This window comes from Heterocephalus glaber, unplaced genomic scaffold (genome assembly GCF_053883595.1).
Source record: "Heterocephalus glaber isolate CG9 unplaced genomic scaffold, H.glaber_assembly_v1.0 deba00001472, whole genome shotgun sequence".
Classification (NCBI taxonomy): domain Eukaryota; kingdom Metazoa; phylum Chordata; class Mammalia; order Rodentia; family Bathyergidae; genus Heterocephalus; species Heterocephalus glaber.
The window spans coordinates 38,117,963-38,139,950 of NW_028258315.1; the positions used below are offsets into that span (position 1 = coordinate 38,117,963).

Genomic DNA, 21,988 nt, shown 5'->3' on the forward strand with positions numbered 1-21,988 from the left:
TGGAGAGTCTGGAATCTGTTCTGACTTCAGACATGGAATTGGGGCACTTGAACCCACAAGGTCCTGAAGACCCTCAATTTCACTTTGGTTCCCTTAAAACTGGATTTGTGCACCTGCACCCTGCATCATCACTCTCATCTTAAAAGTACAGCCCAAGATTTCAAGTATGAAATTGGTTCAACTGGAATACATCTATTTCCTATTCAGGACACAGCTTCCCTTATTCATTTGTTGCATTTTTACCTGAGGTCTTATCAGATAAAACAAAAGAAGAAGCTTCATTCATTATCGACCAACAAAAGCTTGGAGTTAAGTGCTCAAACTCTAAAAACATACCGACAGTGGAGATGAAAATGAGAATAATAAATGTAACTCAGGAAAATTAGAGTTTTGATTTATGTGTGAAGACATACATTAAATATATAGACCTCTCAGCAAATAAATAAGATCCAAAGGCTGGCGGGGTGGGGCATATTTTAAAGGCTTTGTTGATCACTTGCTTGTCATATTTGTAAAAAATAAGATTTTATGTATTTTGGATTATATAAGAACTCAAACTACTCCCAAGATGCCCCTTTACTTTGCATTTGTACAAACAATACTTGTTCAAGATTTGTAGAACTTACACTGCTTTCTCCCCACAACCCATAAACATCTGACTTAGGACAGGAAATGTACATTCAGTGAGTATGTTGAAAATACAATGCATAAAAGAATGGGAAAACCATATTATTTTTCTTTTGTGCAGAATTAAATCAGTGGAAGGAAGCCAAGGAAGTTACACACCTAAATTTGTTTCTGGCTGAACAATCCTTAAATTATTGGTGGTTATTGATCAGGAGATTTTGGTTCTTAAATTCTATGGATTTACTTATTTCTCAGCCAGTTAACTTTTAAGGTTTTCATATTTCAATAAAGAAATGAGAGATAGTGCCTTTATATATATTTTAAATCTACCCTACTCTTTATTAAAATCAGTGAAAAATATACTTTATATCATTTACCTGACCCTTAGTTTGGCTCCACAGGCTTGTGTTAATTTTTGTTTAGGAAATTTCTACCCAACCAAGTCAAGGCAGAGAATCAATCTCCCCCCCACTACCACCAGGTGCTGGGGATTGAACTCAGGACCGTGTGCTTTTGAGGCTGGCATGGCACCGTGGCCCTGTTTCCCATATATTTTTGACATGTCAATGAACTTTTACTTTACCTCAATGAGCCTTACTTAGCTTCCTCAGCTGGAAGATGAAAGCATTTACTACAGGAGTCACATATGTATTACGTATACTTAATCCTGTACACACAGGTATGCCACTCTGTATATGAAGTCATACAAAAGTCCTAGCCACTTTGTTCCTAATTCAGATTGATTTTTTTTTTATAAATATGAGTTAGGATAAATTTGTACATATATCAACCCTAATCACAAAAGCGAAGATGTTGAACAACCCATTGGATATATGCTTCTCAGACACTGGGTAGAGATGAGATACAAGTTATTGCCTGTCTATGAGAGATGAAGCCAAAAATGTGGACTAAGTCACATAAGGACAATGTAGAAAACTACACAGAAGAACATAACTTGGGACTGAACCCAAACTAATTCTACCTAAGTAGAATAAAGGGAGGTAAAGTGCTCTGAGAGGTGCCTGAAGACTCTCCACAGGATACGTAAGTAAGCATGGATGTTTTAAGAGAATTCATTTTTAGATCCTCTGCTTCTGCTTCAATCTTCCCTTCAATTGCTCTCCTGGAGTACATGCCTGTGATGGGCTGGGGAAAGGAGAAAGTGTCTCTTTTCTTATCCTGTCTCAATTGCTTCTACACTTTCTGAAAGAAAGGCATTTCCTTCACAGCACCATGTTGCATTATCTCAGAGGGAGAAAATCCTCTGGTGTTTCAAAGGGACAGTTGTGAATATGGTCTATTCTGAGACAGCTACTGACTCCAGGGACTAAGTAACAGACCCTCTGCCAGCCAAGTGGCCTTCAACCCTGTGGTCAATAAAACCATCATAGGACCTCACTGGACCATCAGCTGTTAAATCGTACAAGAAGTTTGTGGTTATACAGCACTTTGTGATTTTGGGGGGCATAATTCAAAAAGGGTTAAAATAATTGAGAGACATTGCCATAAAAATAAAACAAGACAAAATAAACCAAAACAACCTCTTTTCCCATTCACCTATTTATATAAGGTTATAAAGTTTCTCAGAATTTATATGTGTAAAAATAAAAAAAGGATAGGACTAATGTTGAACCCTATCACATTCCAGCAACAAGAAATACTTATCAACAGATAACTAAACTATCGAGAAAGGGTAGATACAGATATAGACCCACTTACATCTCTCTATATCTCTAGCTACATAGTTAAGAGATGAATTTCCAAAATGAGAGTCTTGGTATGTAGCTCAGGCTGGCCTTTAACTCACTATGTAGCTCAGGCTGACCTTGAACTCGAAGTGACCCTCTTGCTTCAGGCTCCTGAGTGCTGTAATCATAGGTGTGTACCACCATATCTGGAAAAATTTTATTTTTTAATGGAACAACTATAGTAACAGAAAGCAGTTCAGTGCTTGACTGAGACTAGGGCTAGGGATTGCCTGCAAAGAGCCAAGAGGAAACTTTTGGGGTTGAGGCAATGTTTTCTGTGCTGATCTTGATTATGGTGTTGGTTACATAACTGAACACAGTTACCCAAACTCATCAAAATGTACACTTAAAATGGATAAATTGTTTCAAATATAAATTATAATAAAGTTGATGTGAAGCTTTGCTGTTCTATTTAATAATTATGTATCAAATTTTGAATATTTAAAAATATGATATATTATCCATTGTGTACTAATAATCATTAAAATAAAAATACAAACCTTGGGGCTGGGGATTTAGCTCAGTGGTTTCACCGCCTGCTACGCAAGCACAAGGACTCGAGTTCGATCCCTGGTACCAAAAAAACCAAAAATACAAGCCTGAAGAAATCTTTAACATCTAGAGGCTTATAGCAATGGGAAACCAAGCAAACTTTATTAATTTTTCCCAGAGAAATAAGATAGTGATCAATAAAAAATTGAAAAGTACATAATAGATAACATTATAGTTAAATTCTGTGGGAAAGAAAATATGATATCAAAGGGGAAAATAAGCCAGATGAGATGACAACTGTTCAAAAAAAGAGCTTGTTCAAGTAGTTTTAAATACAGATGATAGTAGGACAGTAGCGTGAATTTTTTTAAAGATTCCATTAAATCTATTTAAAAGGATGATATAATGATAGCATTTCAAAATGCTGATACTTGAAATATACCAGAAAATTCATTTTTTGGAACTACTTAGGATAAAAATATCTGGGTATCGCCTTAAACATATACAAGGAGACTACTAGGTTTTTCAAAAATGCTTCTAGGAATTAAAAGGAAAAGAATACCATTGATTTAGGGATGGGCAGAGCAAAAAGAACCGAGTAACAATGACCCAGAAAAATGAAAGAAAACTAACACAGAATGTTCATAAAATTCAAAGGAGGAGAGACTTGCAAGCAGGGGAAATTGTAAGCCTCAGACAAATACAGAAAGATTTTTTTTTTAAAGGGCTACATGCATCCTGTTGAGGCTTTTATTTATGAATGAATAGATTGGTGAGAGATGTTATAACCTTTCCCCTTTCCCCAGTCCAGGCACAGATTTTGAAGATCAAGGATTTTTTTTTTTTTTTGCTCCCCAGGGACTGAAGAAGAACTGAGTTTTTTGAGAGCAGAGGAAGAGCTTCAAGGAGACTACAAATCTGGGAGTGCAGTAGTTAGCAAGAAGAGATTTGTAGAGGATAGAGAAATACATTGAGGCTGGTGGATTCTCCCCTTTACCCCCATGGCTAGATGGCAAGCATGGTGCCTATCCAGCCCAGCAAATCTAGCACAGCAGTGCTTAAAATGGAATCAGGGAAAATTCTTGCCCCCAAAGGAAGGTTATAGATGGACAAGAAGCATGCCACTGCAGACTTTCATAGTCCCCACCGTAGTGTTCTGTACCTTGACCTTTGTGTGACAAAGGACATGGGAAATGAACCCCAATAATGGCTAAGTTTGGGCTTCCCCTAATCCTGCTAGGAAAGAGAATACAGAAACAGATGGATTTGGGGAAGGGGAAATAAAAATGTAGCATTTCTTAAAATGTATATTATTTCATATTAAAAGCCACTCCATAAGTATTAAAAAGTGTTTGATTGGATTTGACAGCTGCGAGGTCATAGGCAGTTCTGGCTGGGTGTGGGGGGTGTTCACAATTGTACAGAAGGAAGACTGCGTGAGAAATGAGGAAGTGGAGAAAATACACATAGTCTGCTATTCCAAGACACTTGACTATGAATAGAAAATGAGCTAGAAGGTGGATAGAGAGGGGAGCATTCAGATGGGGCAACATACAGCAGCCTTGCAATACATACCCTTGATGATGATTGTTTTCTGGTCTTGCTTTTCTGAGCATCTCTGTACTGTCCCTATAATTTATAAAAGTAATTGTAGGGTAAGACAAGCTGCTATCATAAATGAACCCCTAAATTTTTGTTGCTTAACACCACATGAGAAAGCATTTTTCTCAGCTGTAAAGTGCCAGTGGTGATTCCTATTCCCTGGTCATATTCACCAGCAGAGATCCAGGGACCCAAGCTCGTTCTATCCATGCCATCTTCCAGACTCAGCTTGCAAAGTTGTTCTGGACAGGCAAAGATAAGTTCCTGTGGGAAGTTTGTATGAGCAAGAACTGGAAATGGTACACATCACTTCTGCTCATTTTGAGTCAACTGAGTCACATGGGCACATGTAACTACAGAGGCTAGAAATGTAATGCAGCCGTGTGCCCAAGGGAGACAGGAAATGGGCTTGATGAATGCATAGCTAGTCTCTAATAGTAGTCTACCTACTCATTACTGTGACCCAATATGTATCCTATATCCTAGTTCCTCAGGACCACCCCCCAACCCCCCAGTTTGGACTGGTATCTTGATTGTGTTACTACTCAGCTTCCTGTTCTGACTTGTCTCCTGCCTAATGCATTCAAGTCTGCATCTCTTGTAGTCTGCAGAGAATCATTCCTTATTATGAAACAAGTCACAAGCCCCCTAAATTCTTAGCTTGGTAGCAGCAGAGTGGAGGAGTTAGAGGCGTGGCAGGCAGCATGAGCAGTGCACCATGAAACATTTTCCCTTTTTGGTTTTCCCTTGGGATTCTCCACTGTGATGACCATTGTCATCACCATAGCTCCCAGGGCTTTCTCTGTTAGTAATCTACACTCAATTAAACAAAACTCCTTTTCAAAAGGGTGAAATTTCCAAAAGGGCTTACTTAAACTCCAAGGAAAGACAAATGGAAATTAACAGAGGTACTTTCTGTAAACCAGATGCTACAGGATTAGTCCCTGCTCACTGTCTCCTTTTCAATTGTTGTTCTTTGGGACCAGCATGTGGACTATTGGGTTTGGCCTGACTTGAGACAGTCTCTGGACTTTGATATCTGATTCTTGGTCTCAGTGTTGAATCAGCTTGACTTACTGCTGAACCATCCTGTGGCTTTGGTGCCCTGGGTTTTGGAATGTACTTGTTGACTCTGGGCCTTGGCTTGTGTTTCTGGGTGCATGTCTGAGTATAATGGTTTCAATTTGGACCACGGAGTCTGCACCGCAGCTGGACTTCACAGGTGTTTCAGTCCTCCTTGTCCTACTTCAGGTCACTTTTCTGACAGGTAACTATACATGCCACAGCAAAAACTGAGCCCCAGTGCATTTTTCTGTACTTTCAGTTCCTTACAGACCTAGTTCTTCTTTGGGTAATTAGTAGACCAGTGAATGACCCCAGCCTTTAAATGAGCTTAATCTCTCCACAACAAGAGTGTGGAATTATGCAACCTTTATACAGCATGCAAAATTTTTAAACCCTAGGATTTAGTAACATTGCAAAGAGACTCAGAAATGTCCAAGGAAAGATATCTTAAAGGAAAAGAGAATCAAATAATACATGGGGTTCAAGAACAACAGTAATTATGGATGAAATATTTGTGTTTCTCCTCAGATTCATTTGTCGAGGCCCTAACCCCCAAGGTGATGGTATTAGAAGGCAAAGACTTTGGGAGTTCATTAGATCAGGGGTAGCCCTCATGAGTGGAATTAGTGTCCTAATGAAAAGGACCCTAGAGAATTCTGCTTTTTTTGCCTTGTGAAGACACATCAAGAGAAGGTGGGTGTCTACAATCTGGAAGAGGGCCTTCCCCAGAACCCAAGATGACACCTTGATCTTGCTTCTACTCTCCAGATTGTGAGAAATAAATTCCTAGTGTTTATGTCACCCAGTCTATGGTGGTTTGGTACAGCAGCCCAAACTGACTAAAGAGGAGGGTGATTCTGAACGTAGATGAACAGCTGTTGGTCAAACTGCCTCTGGTTCAGTTCTCATGGACTCTTTCTTTCTTTCTTTCTTTCCTTCTTTCTTTTTGATACTGGGAATTGAACTCAGGAGTTATGGATTCTTAATTGGGCCCTAGGGAAAGAGACTCTAATTTTTAAAACATCAATAAAAGAAAGATTTTTACAAAATTTCCATGGCCATTGAGAGTCCAGGTGACATTCCAGGGGCAGACATGACTACAGGGAGTTGGTTTAGGGCATGGGACCTCAGAAGAAAGATGGTGGCTGCCATGCTATAGTTTAAAGATGGGAGGGGAGTATGCAATCTGGGGAGGGAAGGAATTTCTGCAATTCTGAGTGATGTGATTTGTGGAAATAAAGTTTGCACAAGTACTAGCATTCACATGTACACTTCCCATATATACATGCAATAATTCTGTTTTTGAGAAATGAGGCAACAGAATTCTATTCTAGAAGATTTTTTTTCTCAGCATTACCCAAACCATAGCAGAATTCTGATGCATCATCAGAAGGCTTTATCTTAGTTTAAGCAAGATAAGAGTATTAAAAATAAATAGACAAGGGGCTGGGGATTTAGCTCAGTGGTTTCGCCACCTGCTATGCAAGCAGAAGGACCCGAGTTCGATCCCCGGTACCAAAAAAATAAATAAAAAATAAAAAAATAAATAGATATCCAGAAATTTGAATTAGAATGTGATCAAGATGTGGTGTTTTCTTGTAGAAAATACTTTTCTCTTGTATAAAAACATTTAATAAGTAACCTAAATGGATATAGGCCTTAACTTGTGAATGGGAGATAGAGAGAAAGAGAGAGAGAGAGAGAGAGAGGGGAGAGAGAGAGGAGAGAGATTTTCATTAGAGTCTCCCAAGGTTGAGTGCTTGGTTAATATGTACAAGACCCTTGATTCAATCTCCAGCACCATAAAAAAGAAAATCTCCCAAGCTATATGAAAAAAATCAGATAATGCTAGTATATATTTTTAAAAAATCATCTTCTACATAAGAACTCATAATGCAAAACAAGTTCTCTGATCCTTTTCTCTTCTCCTGGCTTTTGTTCTCTGAAGACAAGCATCTTTGACTGTTTCTGGTGTTTTTCCCCTATATCTCTAAATGGCTATTTCTTGATTGATCAACTTGGAACACTGGGCATTAATTTCCTTATAAAATAACCAAGTATTTAACTTAAGAGTAACATCTGCCTTCATTCATCTTTCTAATGTAGTTAGAGAAAAGTTCACAGTTTTTCCTTTTATTTACATTTCCAGCTGAAAAAATGCACTAAAATCTTTTTGTTGTTGTTTCATAGAAATCTTTCAGTTCCTCACGGTGACAGATGAAAATATGGCCTCTTGTTCTTTTTGTTTTCTACTCACTAACCTTATCTTCTTCCAGTCTATATCAGTTGCATCTTCTTTTCTCATTGTGAATGCTAATTTTAAATTCTGATAAAATTAACTTTTCTTTTTTTGGGTACCGGGGATCAAACTTGGGACCTTATGCTTGCAAGACAGGAGGCGGAATCACTGAGCTAAATCCCCAGCCCTAAAATTAACTTTTTAATGATTTGTCTATAGATTGTAAAAATTGATAATCAATATGCAGTACATTTTTTGCTGCACAGAATTTGAAACTTTTTCCTATATTATAACATTTTCCACCTAAATTAGAGCTTTTCTATTATTACTAAAAATGGAAAATGCAAATCCTTAGTCTCCTAGTTTCCCTTTGCTGATGTTGGGTAGGTATTTAACTTAGGACCAAACTTATGAATCACTAGTATGTTTTAAACCAGGGACAACAAATGCAAAAATTAAGGGATATTGAGAATTTCTGGGGCAGTCATGGTAGTGATAACAACATCCAGTTTAGGAATGGAGGCTCAGTGGTGCCAGTAGCAGCAGCCAGTGTCTAAAGCCTGTGATTGGATAATACAAATGATGTCATTCACTGCATAAAAAGTGTAGCCACTATAGTGTCCTCCCTGGACACCCTCACTATGGTTGTAATCCTCACTGGGTAAATTCTGAACCTCCAGCAGTTCTGTGAGTTACCAATATTTTTCTAAATGCATTTTCTGCTCAAACCAGTCAGGATTGACTTTTGTTATTTACAGTTAAGAGTCTTAATTAATACATAATTGAAGAACTTTATTATTGTGTAAATGTTCACTGTCAAGTCCTATTCATATCTTTGTGCATTTAATGTCACATAACTATGTGATTTTGTAAAGGAAGTTCCAAACATCAAGTTTATTTTCTTATACTCTAGAAATTACCTTTAAGATATCTTCAAGTATATTCAAGCCCAAAATCTATCTGTCCTACCATATCCTCTCTATTGTCAAGGACTCTTCCTCTGGGAACTCAGTCTTCCTGCTGGATTGTGGGCTAATGGCTTCCTGGGCCTGCTAAACGTCTCTCATCCTACAAGTCCCTTTCATTGCTCTCTTGACTTGGATTCAGTATTTCTAGTACTTGCATATTTCTTTTTCTTCATTTCTCTCTTCATATTATTGAATTTTATCTTCAATTAACTTCCTAGGAGAGGGTATATGGAAAAAAGTCTTTATTTTGAACCTATATTTGATTGATAGTTTATGAATAGAAGTCTGGAATATGATAGCTATTCACAAACTCGTCTTCTTCTCTTTCTGGGCTTATAGTTAAAGTATATTTCCCAGCCTCCCGGACAGTGAAGAATAGATCTCTAACTAAATTTTTGCCAATGAAATATAGTAAGATCCACTTCCAGGTCTGGTCTGCAGAAACTTCCCAGAGTCAACTCTCCACCTTCCTTTCTTTTTTACTGTCAGGCTTGATTCAAAAGAGTGTGATAACCTCAAACTCTAAAGAGATCAGAGGAGCCACACACTGATGGTCGTATGTATTTTTCCAGCAGTCATTCAGTTTTCACTCCTAGATATTGTTCAAACAAGAAACAAATCCCAACATTTCAAAGCATGCAATATTGTACATTCAAATGTCATTTCAAACCATAGAATAAAGTAGCAATCTTCCTAAAGAATTTAAAAGTTGTTAGGCCACAAAACAAGGGCTAATAAACTTCCTAATCATGATGGAATGGAACTAGAAATTAGTAACAAAGGAAAGCTGGAAAATCCACAAATATGTGAAAATTAAATCATACAATTCTGAACAACCAATGGGTAAAAGAAGAAATAATGAGAAATGAAAAAATATATTGAGACAAATGAAAAAGAAAAGAACACAATAAAACTTATGAGACACTGCACAGAGTATTGAGGGAAAATTTATATCTGTAAATGGTTACATTAAAAAATAGATCTCAGGGCGGGGGATTTAGTTCAGTGGTTTCGCTGCCTACTGTGCAAGCGCAAGGACCTGAGTTCGATCCCCAGTACCAAAAAAAGAAAAAAAAAAAATCTCAAATCAACAACTTGACTATACTTTAAGAAACTAGAAAAGAGCAGACTGAACTCAAAGCTAGTAGAAGGAAGGAAATAATAAAGATTAAAGCAGAGGTAAACAGAATAAAAATAATAGAGAATATCAACAAAACCGAGAGTTAGTCCTTTGAAAAGGTCAACTTGTGACAAACTATTAGCTGTTCTGTTCCATCCTGCCCAGGACATGAGTCATTCCTTTGTCCGCTGCACCCTCAGGCTACCGGCCTATTAATCACTTAGTAGCCAGCCATTTTGTTATCAGATCAACTGTTAAGGTATTGTAGTACTTGTACTCAAGTAAACCTGAGAAGTAGGCTAAAGCTATGCCAGGGTTCATATCATCCATCTCACTTCATCTCATCACACAGGCATTGTATCATCTCACATCATCATAAGGATAGCACTGTAAAATATTTCAAGGGAGACCACATTCACCTATCTCATATTACTGTCTATTGTTGTAATTTTTCTACTTTATTACCAGTTAATATTGTGTTCTGTATCTAATTTATAAATTAAATATTTTTATATGTGTGTATGTATGTATATGAAAAAACATAGTATGTGTTTGGTTTGATACTATTTGTGGTTTCAAGCATCCACTGGGGTTTTAGGAATACATCCCCTTTGAAGAAGAGGAGAACAACTGTACATAATAAAGAGACTGAATTAGTAAGCAAAACCCTCCCAACAAAGAAAAGCTTAGGATCAAATTGCTTTACTTGTGGATTCAACCAAACAATTAAAAAAGAATGAACACCAATCTTCAAACTCTTTGAAAAAAAAATTGAAGAGGAGGGAAACATTCCAGAATCATTCAATGAAGGCAGATTTACCCTGATAACAAAGGCAGACAAAGGCATTATTTTACAAATATATAGAAACTAATATAATTGATAAATATCGATGCAAGATGCCTAAGCAAAATTCTAGCAAACAGAATTCAACATATACTAAAAGAATATTATCACTATCAAATGCACTTTTTTTCTTAGAATGCAAGGATAGTTCAACATATGAAAATTAGTCAGTGTGATAATATTAACAGAATGAAGAGGAAAAATATATAATTATCCCAATTGATACAGAAAAAGCATGTGACCAAATTCAAAACTATGTCATGAAAAACACTTTAGCAAACTAGGAACATAAGGAAGGTACCTCAACATAATAAAAACTGTGTGTGAAAAGCCCACAGAAAATATCATACTCAGTGGTGAAAAACTGAAATCTTTTTCTCTAAACTCAAAACAAGGAAATAATGCCTACTGTTATGGATGAGATTGTGACCTTGCAAATTCATATATTAAAACCCTAATCCTCAATGTGACTATATTTGGAGATAAGGCCTTTATGGAGGCATTTAAGGCTAAATGAGATCAAAATGGTGGGCCCTAATCTGATAGAACTAGTGTCCATATAAAATGAGACACCAGAGTATGCTCTCTTTCCACTCATGCAAGAAGAGGTGCTTGTGAGGACATAACAAGAAGATTGGATGTATGCCAGCCAAAAAGAGAGTCCTCAACAGATACCAACCCTGCTGGCACCTTGATCTTGGACTAACAGCTTTCATAACAATTTAGAAAAGGGTCTGTTGTTTTAGCCACCCAGCTTATGGTATCATGTTATGGCAACTTGAACAAATTAATTCACCTGCTTTTGCCACTTCTGGTCATACACACACACACTCACAAACTATTAGGTCTAACAAATTCAGCGAAGTACTGGATACAAAATCTATACACAATTTTAGTATATGTACTGCCAAAGCAAGCACAAAATCTATACACAAAATTCAGTTATATTCTATGCACTAACAATGAACAATCTGAAAAGGAAATTAACAAAACAATTTCACTTATAATTGCATCAAAAGGAACAAAGTTGTTGGGAATGAACTTATTCTAGGAGGTAAAAGACATGTACAGTGAAAACTACAAAATATTGCTGAAAGAAATTAAAGAGGACCCAGATAAAAAGAAAGACATCTTGTATTCAGGATTAGAAGAGCTAATAGCATTAAGATGTCAATACTACCCAAAGTAATCCACAGGTTCAGTGCAACCCCTATCAAAGTCTCAACAACTTCTTTTGTAAAACTAGAAATATCCAACCTAAAATTCAAATAGAATATTAAGAGACTCTGAATAGCCAAAATAAGTTTGAAAATAGTTGGAGGTCTTTTGCTTTCTGCTTCCAAAATTTTTTACAATCACAGTAATTAAAACTGTGTAGTACTAGGATAAGGACAGACATATAAACCAGTAGAATTGAATAAAGAGCTCAGGAATAAACCCTTACATTTATGGTAAATTAACTTTTGAAAAAGGTGCCAAGACCATTCATAGGGAAAAGACAATCTTTTTAACAAGTAATGCTGGGAAAACTTGATATCCATGTGCAGAAAAGTGAAATTGCATCCTTATCTTGTACTACAATAAAAAATTAACTCAAAAAGGATCAAAGACCTAAATGTAGTAACTAACATTATAAAACTCACAGGAGAAAACATCAGCAGAAACTTTTATAACATTAGGTTTAAAAATGATTTCTTAGGTGTGACAACAATATCAGAGGCAACAAAATAAAAAGTAGTTAGATTACAGCAAAATGAAAAACACCTTCTGAGCATCAAAGCACAATCAACAATGAAAAGGTAACCTATAGAATAGAATAAAATATTTACAAATCATGTATCTCTTAAGAAGTTAAAATTTGGATTAGATAGAGCTCTAAACTCAACAACTAAAGAACAAATAACATGATTTTGGAATGGGCAAAGACTTGAACAGACATTTCTCCAAAGAAGATATGCAAATAGTCATCAATATATGAGAAGATACTTAATACAACAATTATTACAGAAATGCACATCATAACCACAATGAAGTATGACCTCAAATCCACCAACAAAGAAAATAATAAGTTGGTTGTGGAGAAATTGTGTACTGTTGGTGAAAATGTAAAATGGCACAGCTGCTATGGAAAATAGTATGGCAGTTCCTCTCAAAATTAAAAATAGAATTGCCATTAGATCTAGCAATACTATTTCTATTATATATTAAAAGCATTTTAAAATCAGGGTGTAAAACAGAACAGCTGTTTATACAATTGTGTCAATAGCACCATTATTTACAGTATCCTAAAGGTAGATGCAAACCAAATGACCACTGGCAAATGAATAGATAAGGCATATACATACAATGGAATATTATTCAGTGTTCAAAGGGAAGGAAATTCTGATGCATGCTGCAATGGTGGATAAATCTGAAGACATTATGTGAAGTGAAATAATCAAGAAAAGCATATACTGTGAGTTTATTTACATGAGGTTATCAAGAAAAGTCAAATTCATAGAAACAGAAAGTAGAATGGTGGTTGCCAATAGCTGGGTGAGGAGAAATGAAGAGTTATAGTTTAATGGGTAAGTTCTGGTTTTACAAAATAAGAACGATAAAAAAAAAGATAAGAAAGATCTGGAGATTAATTGCACAATAATGTGAGTATACTTAACACTCCTGAATTTTTAAAATTAATTTTATTGGTACATTTTAGGTATACAATATAATGACATTCATCATTGGAAATTTGCACCTTTACATAATCTCTCTTGGTTCTTACTTTTTCCCGTTCCCCTGCCCTCCCTTCAACCCCTCCATTCCTCCCTATTTACAAAGACTTTGTTTCCATTTTTCCATTTTCTCATATTAATTCCATTCCCTTCTTTCCTTTCCCCTACCCCTCCCACTTACCCTTCCCCTTTGCCCCTTTTCTTCCTATTTCACATTATCTATTATACCTTTTAGTCCTTATTTACACTTTCAGTTTCTCACACTAGAGAAACTATTCGGTATTTACATATGTGTGTACGATTTATTTCACTTACAGTATCACCTCAATGTGCATCCATTTAGATATAAATGTCTCTAATTTCTCATTTTTTATGGCTGAGAAGTACTCCATTTTATTAAAATACCACATTCTCTTTATCCAGTCTCCAGTTGATGGGCAATTGGGCTGCTTCCAAGTTTTAGCTATTACAAATTGTGCTGCTATGAACATGGGTGCACATATATCTCTGTGGTATGATTCTTTTAATTCTTTGGGGAAGATACCCAGCAGGGAAATACCTGGGTCAAATGGGACTTCCAGTCCTAGTTCTTTGAGGTATCTCCATACTGATTTCCACAGTGGTTGCACCAGTCTACACTCCTACCAGAAGTGGAGCAGGGTTTCTCTTTCCCCACAGCCCTGCCAGCATTTGTTATTGGTTGATTTCATGATAGTAGCGATTCTTTCTGGGGTGAGGTGAAATCTTAGCATTGTTTTCATTTGCATTTCTTGAAGGACCAACACTCTTGAATTGTATACTTAAAAAATGGTTATGATGATAAATTATGTTACATGTATTTTATTACAATTAAGAATCAGAGAAAAGAAAATAGACATAATTCTGTTAAAAACATAAGCTAAAAAAAAAATAAGCTAAATGTATTTTACTGCCTAAATTGAAGACTTCATCTCTTAAAAGGCAAAAATTGTGCAGTTTTTAAATGGCTTGAAAAAGTCAAAGGGCTCATCCTCAACTCGCATGTACTATCACACAGACATTTTGCAAAGATAGTGAATAATTTATATACTGTTTTGAGCCCTTATTAGTAGGTCTTAATTGTTACTAAAATGCTAATAATACATTAAAATTAAAAGCCTATGTCAAAATGCTAACAAATTAAGTTTAAATAACTTTATATGAATAGAGGAATAAATTCTGGAAATATTTTTAAGCAAAAAGACTGCATGTACATAGTAATGGAATTATGGAGCTGGTTAATCACTATCAGTTACCATCTACCTCTAGGCTTATTATTTAAGAAAAATACGATCTTTAAATCAATGTTAATGAGATATTTAAAAGCTTTAGAAAAGTCAAAACCTCTCAATTGATACAGAGCCAACTCATCTGATTAAATTCATCTTGGGTATTGAATCTGGCTTATAAACAACTTTTAAAATTGACATATGAGTGACTGAGGGCTGATGAGTAGAAAACTGATCAAGGGAATATTTATCAATGACAATGTAATTTTATTAATTTAAAATGCAAATATTAAAATTTCAATGGTTTAAACTTTTGCCTTCCATTCAGAGCACTATATTTGGTAAGAATTTACCTCAGAATCCTAAAAGCAATCAGAAATTGTTTCAAGAGAATTGTTTAGAGAAGAGAGTAAAGAGAGTTTAAGAGTTTCCAGGGATGGTTTGTGCAGGCTGAAGTAGAATTTGGAATATTATCTCTATAGGACTATGTAATATACCTCTTTCTTTCAGAAATGTTCATGTCTCCCAGGTACAAGATGAACTTTTTAGGTTCATCTACATTGTGGCATGTATTCATATATCATTTTCTTTTATGGCTGAATAATATTCCATTGTATGGATATACTTCATTTTATTGATTCATCAGTTGAGAGACATGTGGATTGTTTCTAACTTTTAGCTATAATGAATAAAACTGTTATAAATATTCATGCACAAATTCCTTTCCCCCTGCATTTAGACTATAGTTTCTGGCTTTTTATCATATCTTACAATATTTTAAAAACTGGATATTTTAAATAATATGATGCGGCACTTTTGAAAAATATACCTCTTTCTTAACCTGGGTTTATTTGTGCTGTTTGTTGTTGTTTATTTGTTGCTGAGATTTCTGAACTAATTCTGTAATGCCTGTATTTTTTCTTGTGTGTGGTCACTGAGGCCACCACTCAGTTAGCTTAGCCATTAGCTAATAATTAGAAATTTTCTTCAATGCTTGGGAAAAAGCATGGTAATCTCCCACTCTTTGCCAAGAGATGCTGTTTGCTTATTGAGGGAGATGGTCAGGCGGTTGACCAATCTCTATGGTATTTACTTTCTTCCTGTGATAAGCCTCCAGGTCAGCTAGAGGTGATTGCTTAGGGCCTTCTCAAGTCTTTCCTGTGCACACATGCAGCTGAATGTGTGCATGTGAACTTCTAAGAGTTTCCCAGGAAGATGTTGGAGCTTTTTGAAGCCCCTATGGACGTCATTCCCCAGCTTTTCCTTTTAAGATTTCTGGTTATCCTTTTGTTTCCCTCCAACTGTTATCCTCAACCACAAACAGTTGTGAAATTTAATAATTTCCTCTAAATTTTTTTGACAAATAGCTTTCAGAGAAAAGGCTTTACTCACTACGTAAGCTGGAATCAGGTCAAATAAAGACAGTTTTGCAAGAGAGGTCTTCCAGGGAAACACCAGACAGGTCAAACAAATAATGACAATGCTTTGATGAGACTTTGAAGGAGTTTTAGTCCATCCCCTCCAGTGACTTTCAGGCTGCTGGTTTTCACTGTGGTTGGAAATTACTGATTTTTTTTTTTGTACAGGGGATCAACTCGGGTCCTTGTGCTTGTGGGGCAGGTGTCAGAATCACTGAGCTAAATCCCTGGTCCAAGGCCCTTGAATTTTTAGGATGACCATGGAGCTTGATAGGGCAGGGTCACTATAGAAAAAATTAAAACACTGCAAGTTTATCTTTTCTTGTCACAATTCACCAATTTTTCCTTAACAAATACTCCTCAGACCACTATAAACCTTTTTGTTTGGTTAGTTGGTTGGTTTTGAGGGACAGGCTCTTGCTTTGTAGTGCAGGCTGGCCTTGAACTCACTGTGTAGCCCAGTCTGGACTTGAACTTGCAGCAATCTTCCTGATTCAGCCTCTTCAGTACTGGGATTACAGGTGTGCCCCTCTGTGCCCTGCTTCATATAAACCTTTGACTTCCAGAGTTCCCAAAATTTTGATTCTGCCAGATTGTTCTTCTTGGGCTTTTTAGAAGGGGAAAGTTTTCACTGGTCTTTGTTCTATCACTTTTGTTGTTAACCTGTATTTATTTTTATTCGATCCATTATCCTTAAAATAGCCTCTAACATTACTTGGAAACCACTTACATAACACATCTAGGATATCAACTTTCCCATGTATTTAGTCATCACTTAACAAAAAGTTGTCGGGGTCCTGACATTGGTCCGAACTTTATTTTCAGGGTTGTACCAGTGAACAAGGCAGCCACTATCCCTTCTCAAAGGAGCTTACATTCCAATAGAGGCAAAAAATGGGTATGGGTGTGATGGGGATGGGGTGAGAAATATATAATAGAAAATAAGAATTAATAGAAATAAGAAATAATAATAGAATAGAATAGAAAGTAATTCAGTGTGTTATAACAAGGAAGTACACATGGTTCCTGAGTTATGCTGATTTGACTTATGATTTTTTTCCACTTTATGATAGTCCCAAAGTGACATACATTCAGTAGAACCTGTACTTTGAATTTAGATCTTTTCCTAGCTAGGAATATGTGGTACTAACCTGTCTCTTGATGCTGGGCAATGATAGCTGTAGCTTGCAGTCAGCCAGGCAGTCATGAGAGTAAATAAGGATACTGTATCCTACTGTTAGTGTATTCAATAAATGATATATGATATGTGATACTTTATTGTCAAGTAGGCTTTGTTTTGGATGATTTTGCCCAATTTTAGGCTAATGTAAGTGTCTATGTATGTTTAAGGCTAAGCTGTGATTTGTAGTAGGTTAGGTATATTAAATGCACTTTGGGTTTTTAATTTCAGCTTGTGATGGGTCTATCAGGACATAACTGCATCGTAAGTTGAGGAGTAACTGTATTGGGTTCTGTGGGACACATAGGAAGGGCACCCAGTTTGAATTTGTCAGGGGAATCTGAGAAAGTGGAAGAAAGTCTTCATTAAAAAATTATATCTAACTTCAAGAATAAGCTCAGTTTAATCATGTGAAGTGGGTAGAGGTAAGGTAAGAATGTGAGGAGTATGGGAACTGAACTCTTAACAGTAGCTTGATGTGGTTAAGATACTGAGTAGGTGGGATGTGATTAGAGTCTGGAGATGTAACCAGATGCCAATCACAGTTGGCCCTCACAACATATTCTGAGGACAGTGGAAGTATCTCCTGGGAATATCTCTGTGCTTTTAGTCTACTGTCCCTCTCTTTTTCAAATAATAGCACCCTTCCTTTTTGGGGAACTGCTCTATCCTGCACTCTAACCTTATGGTCTAGGGAGGCTTGAAACTACAGAACCTAAAATCTGACCACAGATGTGAGAATGGTAATGATGACCACATCTGACCACAGATGGAGAATGATTGGAATTCTTTTTTTTTTTTTCTTCTGGTACTGGGGATCAAACTTGGGTCCTTGCGGTTGTGGGGCAGGTGGCAGAACCACTGAGCTAAATCCTCGGCCCTGGAATTCTTTCAGAGTTTTTTTTTTTTTTTTTAATGGAACTATAGGAAAAAAAAAAAGGTCTTTTTGGGGTTATGTATTTGGGAGGAAAGGACCTGGACTTCAGGATATGGTTCAATAGAAAAAGCTGGTCTGAAAGAATTGTCAACATATCAGGAAATGGAAAGAGAAAAAGAGAAAGAGGAAGGCAAAAGAAAGGAGAACTAAAGAGGGCAGAGTAGAGGGGATGGAAAAGGTTAGATAGGGAAGAATGAAGTTGGGGAGAAGAAAGAGAAAGAAGGAAGAGGACCTAGAGGACCACAAATGAGAGTCCTGCCACATTCAGGTCCCTGGATCTGTCATTCTTAGTACCTAGGACACAACCTCGAGAAACACAGCATTTTAAAATGTGGGTGGAGGACCAAAAGCTTACAACAAAGATGGAGAGGAGTTTAAAGGGGTATAAAAATCAAAAGAGTGAGGTATATTTTAATAAACTAATTTAAAAACTTTTTAATCTTGAAAAACAATGCAAAAATTTGCATCTATTTTCCTGAAAATTTCTTGAGTTTATTCACAATAGTAGTACTCTATTGTGTGTAAATACCACATTTTCTTTATCCATTCATCTGTTGTTAGGTATATAAGCCATTTACAAGATTTAGCTATTATGAATGGTGCTGCTATAAACATGGGTATGCATGTATCACTGTAATGTGATGTCTTTAACTTTTCAGGGAAGATGCTTAGAGAGAGAATGCTGGGTTAAGTGGACTTTCTAGTTTTAGTTTTCTGAGGAATCTACATACTGCTTTCCAGAGTGGTTGTATTCTTTTACATTCTCAGCAACCATGTAGAAGGGTTTCGTTTTCTCAGTAGCCTCACCAGCATTTGTTGTTATCTGATTGCTTGATAGCCATTCTTTCTGAAGTAAGATGGAATCTCAGTGTTGTTTTAATTTGCATTTCTCTAATGGACAGAAATGTTAAACACCTTTTTCATGCGTTTATTTGTACTTCTTCTGAGAAATGTTTATTCATTTCACTTGCCCATGTTTTGGTTGAGTGTTTTTATTTTGAGATGTCTAATTGTTTTGAGTTCTTTACATATTCTAGATGTTAATAAATGGTGTCAGGAAAAAGTAGCTCTCCACATGCAGAAGATTGAATCTAGACCTATGAATCTCATAATGGACTAAACTGAAATCAAAATGAATCTGGGGCCGGGGACTTAGCTCAGTGGCACTGTGCTTGCCTTGCAAGCGCAAGGTCCTGAGTTTGATCCCTGGTACCAAAAAAAAAGGATCAAAGATCTAAACGTTAAACAATCTGCTAGTAGATAAATATTTAAAACAATTGAAGACATACACATAGACAAGGACTTTCTGAATAGAACCTCAATGGCACAAGAAATAGCATTGAGAATCAACAAATGGAATCATGTCAAATTAAAAAGTTTCTGCACAGCAAAGGAAACAACCAACAGAGTGAACAGAAAACTACAGCATGGGAAAAAAATTTTGCCAGCTACTCCTCAGACAAAACACTAACATCTAGAATGTATGTTTTTGGTCCCACTGTCAAAGATCAGAAAGCTGAATGTGCCTAGAGTTGTTTCTTCATCCTGTAGTCTGTTCCATTGATCCACATGTCTGTCTGTTTTTGTGCCAGTGCCATGCTGTTTTTTGTATTCTGCTATGCTGCTGAATTTGGTCATGAATTCAAGGAGTCTTTTGGTGAGATTGGCTAGTAATTCTCTTCTATGATTGGATCACTGTCTGGTTTTGGAATTCAGGTAATGCTAGCTTTTGGGAATGACTTTGGGAGTATTCCTTTCCTTTCAATTTCATTGAAGGATTTAAATATATTCATATTTTGTGCAACCAATCTTCAGAACTTTTTCATCTTGCAAATTGCAACTCTGTACCCATTAAATAAACTTTTCCTATTCCTGCCCACCCCAACTCCCTGGAAACCAGAATCCTACTTTCTCTCAATTTGAGTAATGTAGATACCTCATATAAGTCGAATCACCTAGTGCTTCTCTTCTAACTGGCTTACCGCCCTTATATTTCATCCATGATATAGGATGTATATTGTTTACATAAGCAGGAAAATCAACAGATATTTTTAGGAGTAAAAAATCTTTTTTAAAAAAATTGTGGAAGTCTGTGGAAAAATTAGAATCATTGAGAAAAATATTGTGATTATACAATAAATCAACCAGAGAATGAACATTACTCTTAACATATGCAGAGAAGGAACATTACTCTTAAAGACATATTTTGATGACCTTAATTTCTCCCACATTTGTTTAGTTGCAAAATATGTTATTCCCTATGATGGTAAATATGACATAAACATTCAAGTTTATGAGAAATGTGCATCAGAGATCTATACTCAACTATTCTATCAACTAATCTTAGGTTTAGGAATCCAATAATACTGGCTTAAGCAAGGCAAAATGTTATTTTCTCTGAAGTCTCACAGAGACAGAAGGTAAACAGTCCAGGTAAAGTGTGGTGCTGAATCATTTTAAATGTTCTACCTTCTGCTTTTATATCCTGTGTGTTCCTTGTGGACACAAAATGTTTTCTTCAGAGGTTATTAATATATTTCCACTACTGGTTTAAAGAAAGAGACAAAAGGGACAGCATAAACCAGAAGCCTATACTAGTGCTTTCTGTTTTTTAATGCCATTGGCTACATTGGCAAGGAAGGTTGGAGAATATACTGTTTTAACAGGGCGTGATGTTACCCACTATAGAAAGGAAGAAAGGGAAAATGAACAGGATGCAGACAACTCAGTGTTTGATCCACATCAATAAGCTCTCAGCTAATATCCAGTGAAAGCTTAATATGCTTTTACCTATTAATGAACAGCTGTTTGATATTTCTCAAGTTAATGTGAAAAGAGACTTCACTAATCAGTTTGGTGAAGTGGTATTCATGGTACCTGGGAGCACATATGCACATTCACACAGTTTTAAACTTCTTATGTTTTGATCATCCTAGCCTCTACAAAAAAAAGTGGTTGATATCTTCCTTTGCAAACTAATTAGGTGCTTCATTAAGGGTCTCTTTTTCTTTTGGAATTAGAGGTTGTCATAGGGTTCTCGCTTCTCCATCCCTGGATGAGCTGCATGAGTGCAAGTGTACAGCCACATATGGTCCTTCTGGGACAGGATAGTCCAGGGGAAGAACTCATCCTTGTGTGACAATTTCTGGGTCTTATCTCAAGAAGGAGAATGTCTCCTGGGCCTGCAAGCATTACAACCCTTAGTGAGCTGTAGAGGGGGAATTTAGTTCTCAATTTTGCCATAGGAGTTGAAATTGCCTAAACAGGAGCTTCTGGACAATGAGGACTAATAAATGTGGCCTTTTTTGTGGAGCTAGATCAGGAGATAGGAAGGAAGGAACTTGGTGCTGCCAGGAAGTCCCTTGGAGTGAGAATTCAGGCACTATAAGAAAAGTTGTGGAATAGAGTCTGTGAGTCCTGGGAGTAGCTACTTACAAAATGATAAGAGCACTGCACTTAGGAAACCACCTTATTTGATGACAAGATTTTGTTCATGTATTCTTTGTCATTTGAATATAATCATGACAGGACATCAAACAAATTTAAACGGAGGGACTTTCTACAAAATACCAAGTCTGCAATCTTCCAAAAATCTCAGTCATAAAAGATAAGGAAAGGCAAAGGAAATATTCCAGGCTAAAAAGACTGAAGAGGCATAACCAATTAATGCATTGTGTGATTATGGATTGAATCCCAAGTTAGGGAAAATTTTGCTGTAAAAGGGATTATTGGGACAATTGACAACATTCAAATGTGGACAGCATGTTCAACTACATGTTAAATTTTT

The 21,988-nt window shown here is 36.4% G+C and overlaps 2 protein-coding genes across 15 annotated transcripts in view; one reads left to right on the plus strand and one right to left on the minus strand.

Moving 5' to 3' along the window:
* The window catches only part of Usp6nl (USP6 N-terminal like), a 303,422-nt gene that overhangs the window by 66,287 nt on the left and 215,147 nt on the right, over positions 1-21,988 (plus strand). The window lies entirely within an intron of this gene.
* Positions 1-21,988, minus strand: part of LOC147826323 (uncharacterized) — a 48,508-nt gene that overhangs the window by 9,569 nt on the left and 16,951 nt on the right. For 6 of the 13 annotated variants that reach the window (XM_087181962.1, XM_087181966.1, XM_087181956.1 and 3 more), the window contains one exon: positions 4,443-4,496. The exons of 2 other annotated variants lie outside the window; for them this stretch is intronic. The gene's annotated coding sequence lies outside the window, so the exon portion shown is untranslated. Of the gene's footprint in view, positions 1-2,875; positions 2,946-4,442; positions 4,497-21,988 lie in introns of all 13 variants that reach the window. 5 more of the 13 variants (XM_087181960.1, XM_087181958.1, XM_087181955.1 and 2 more) reach the window with 1 other exon arrangement.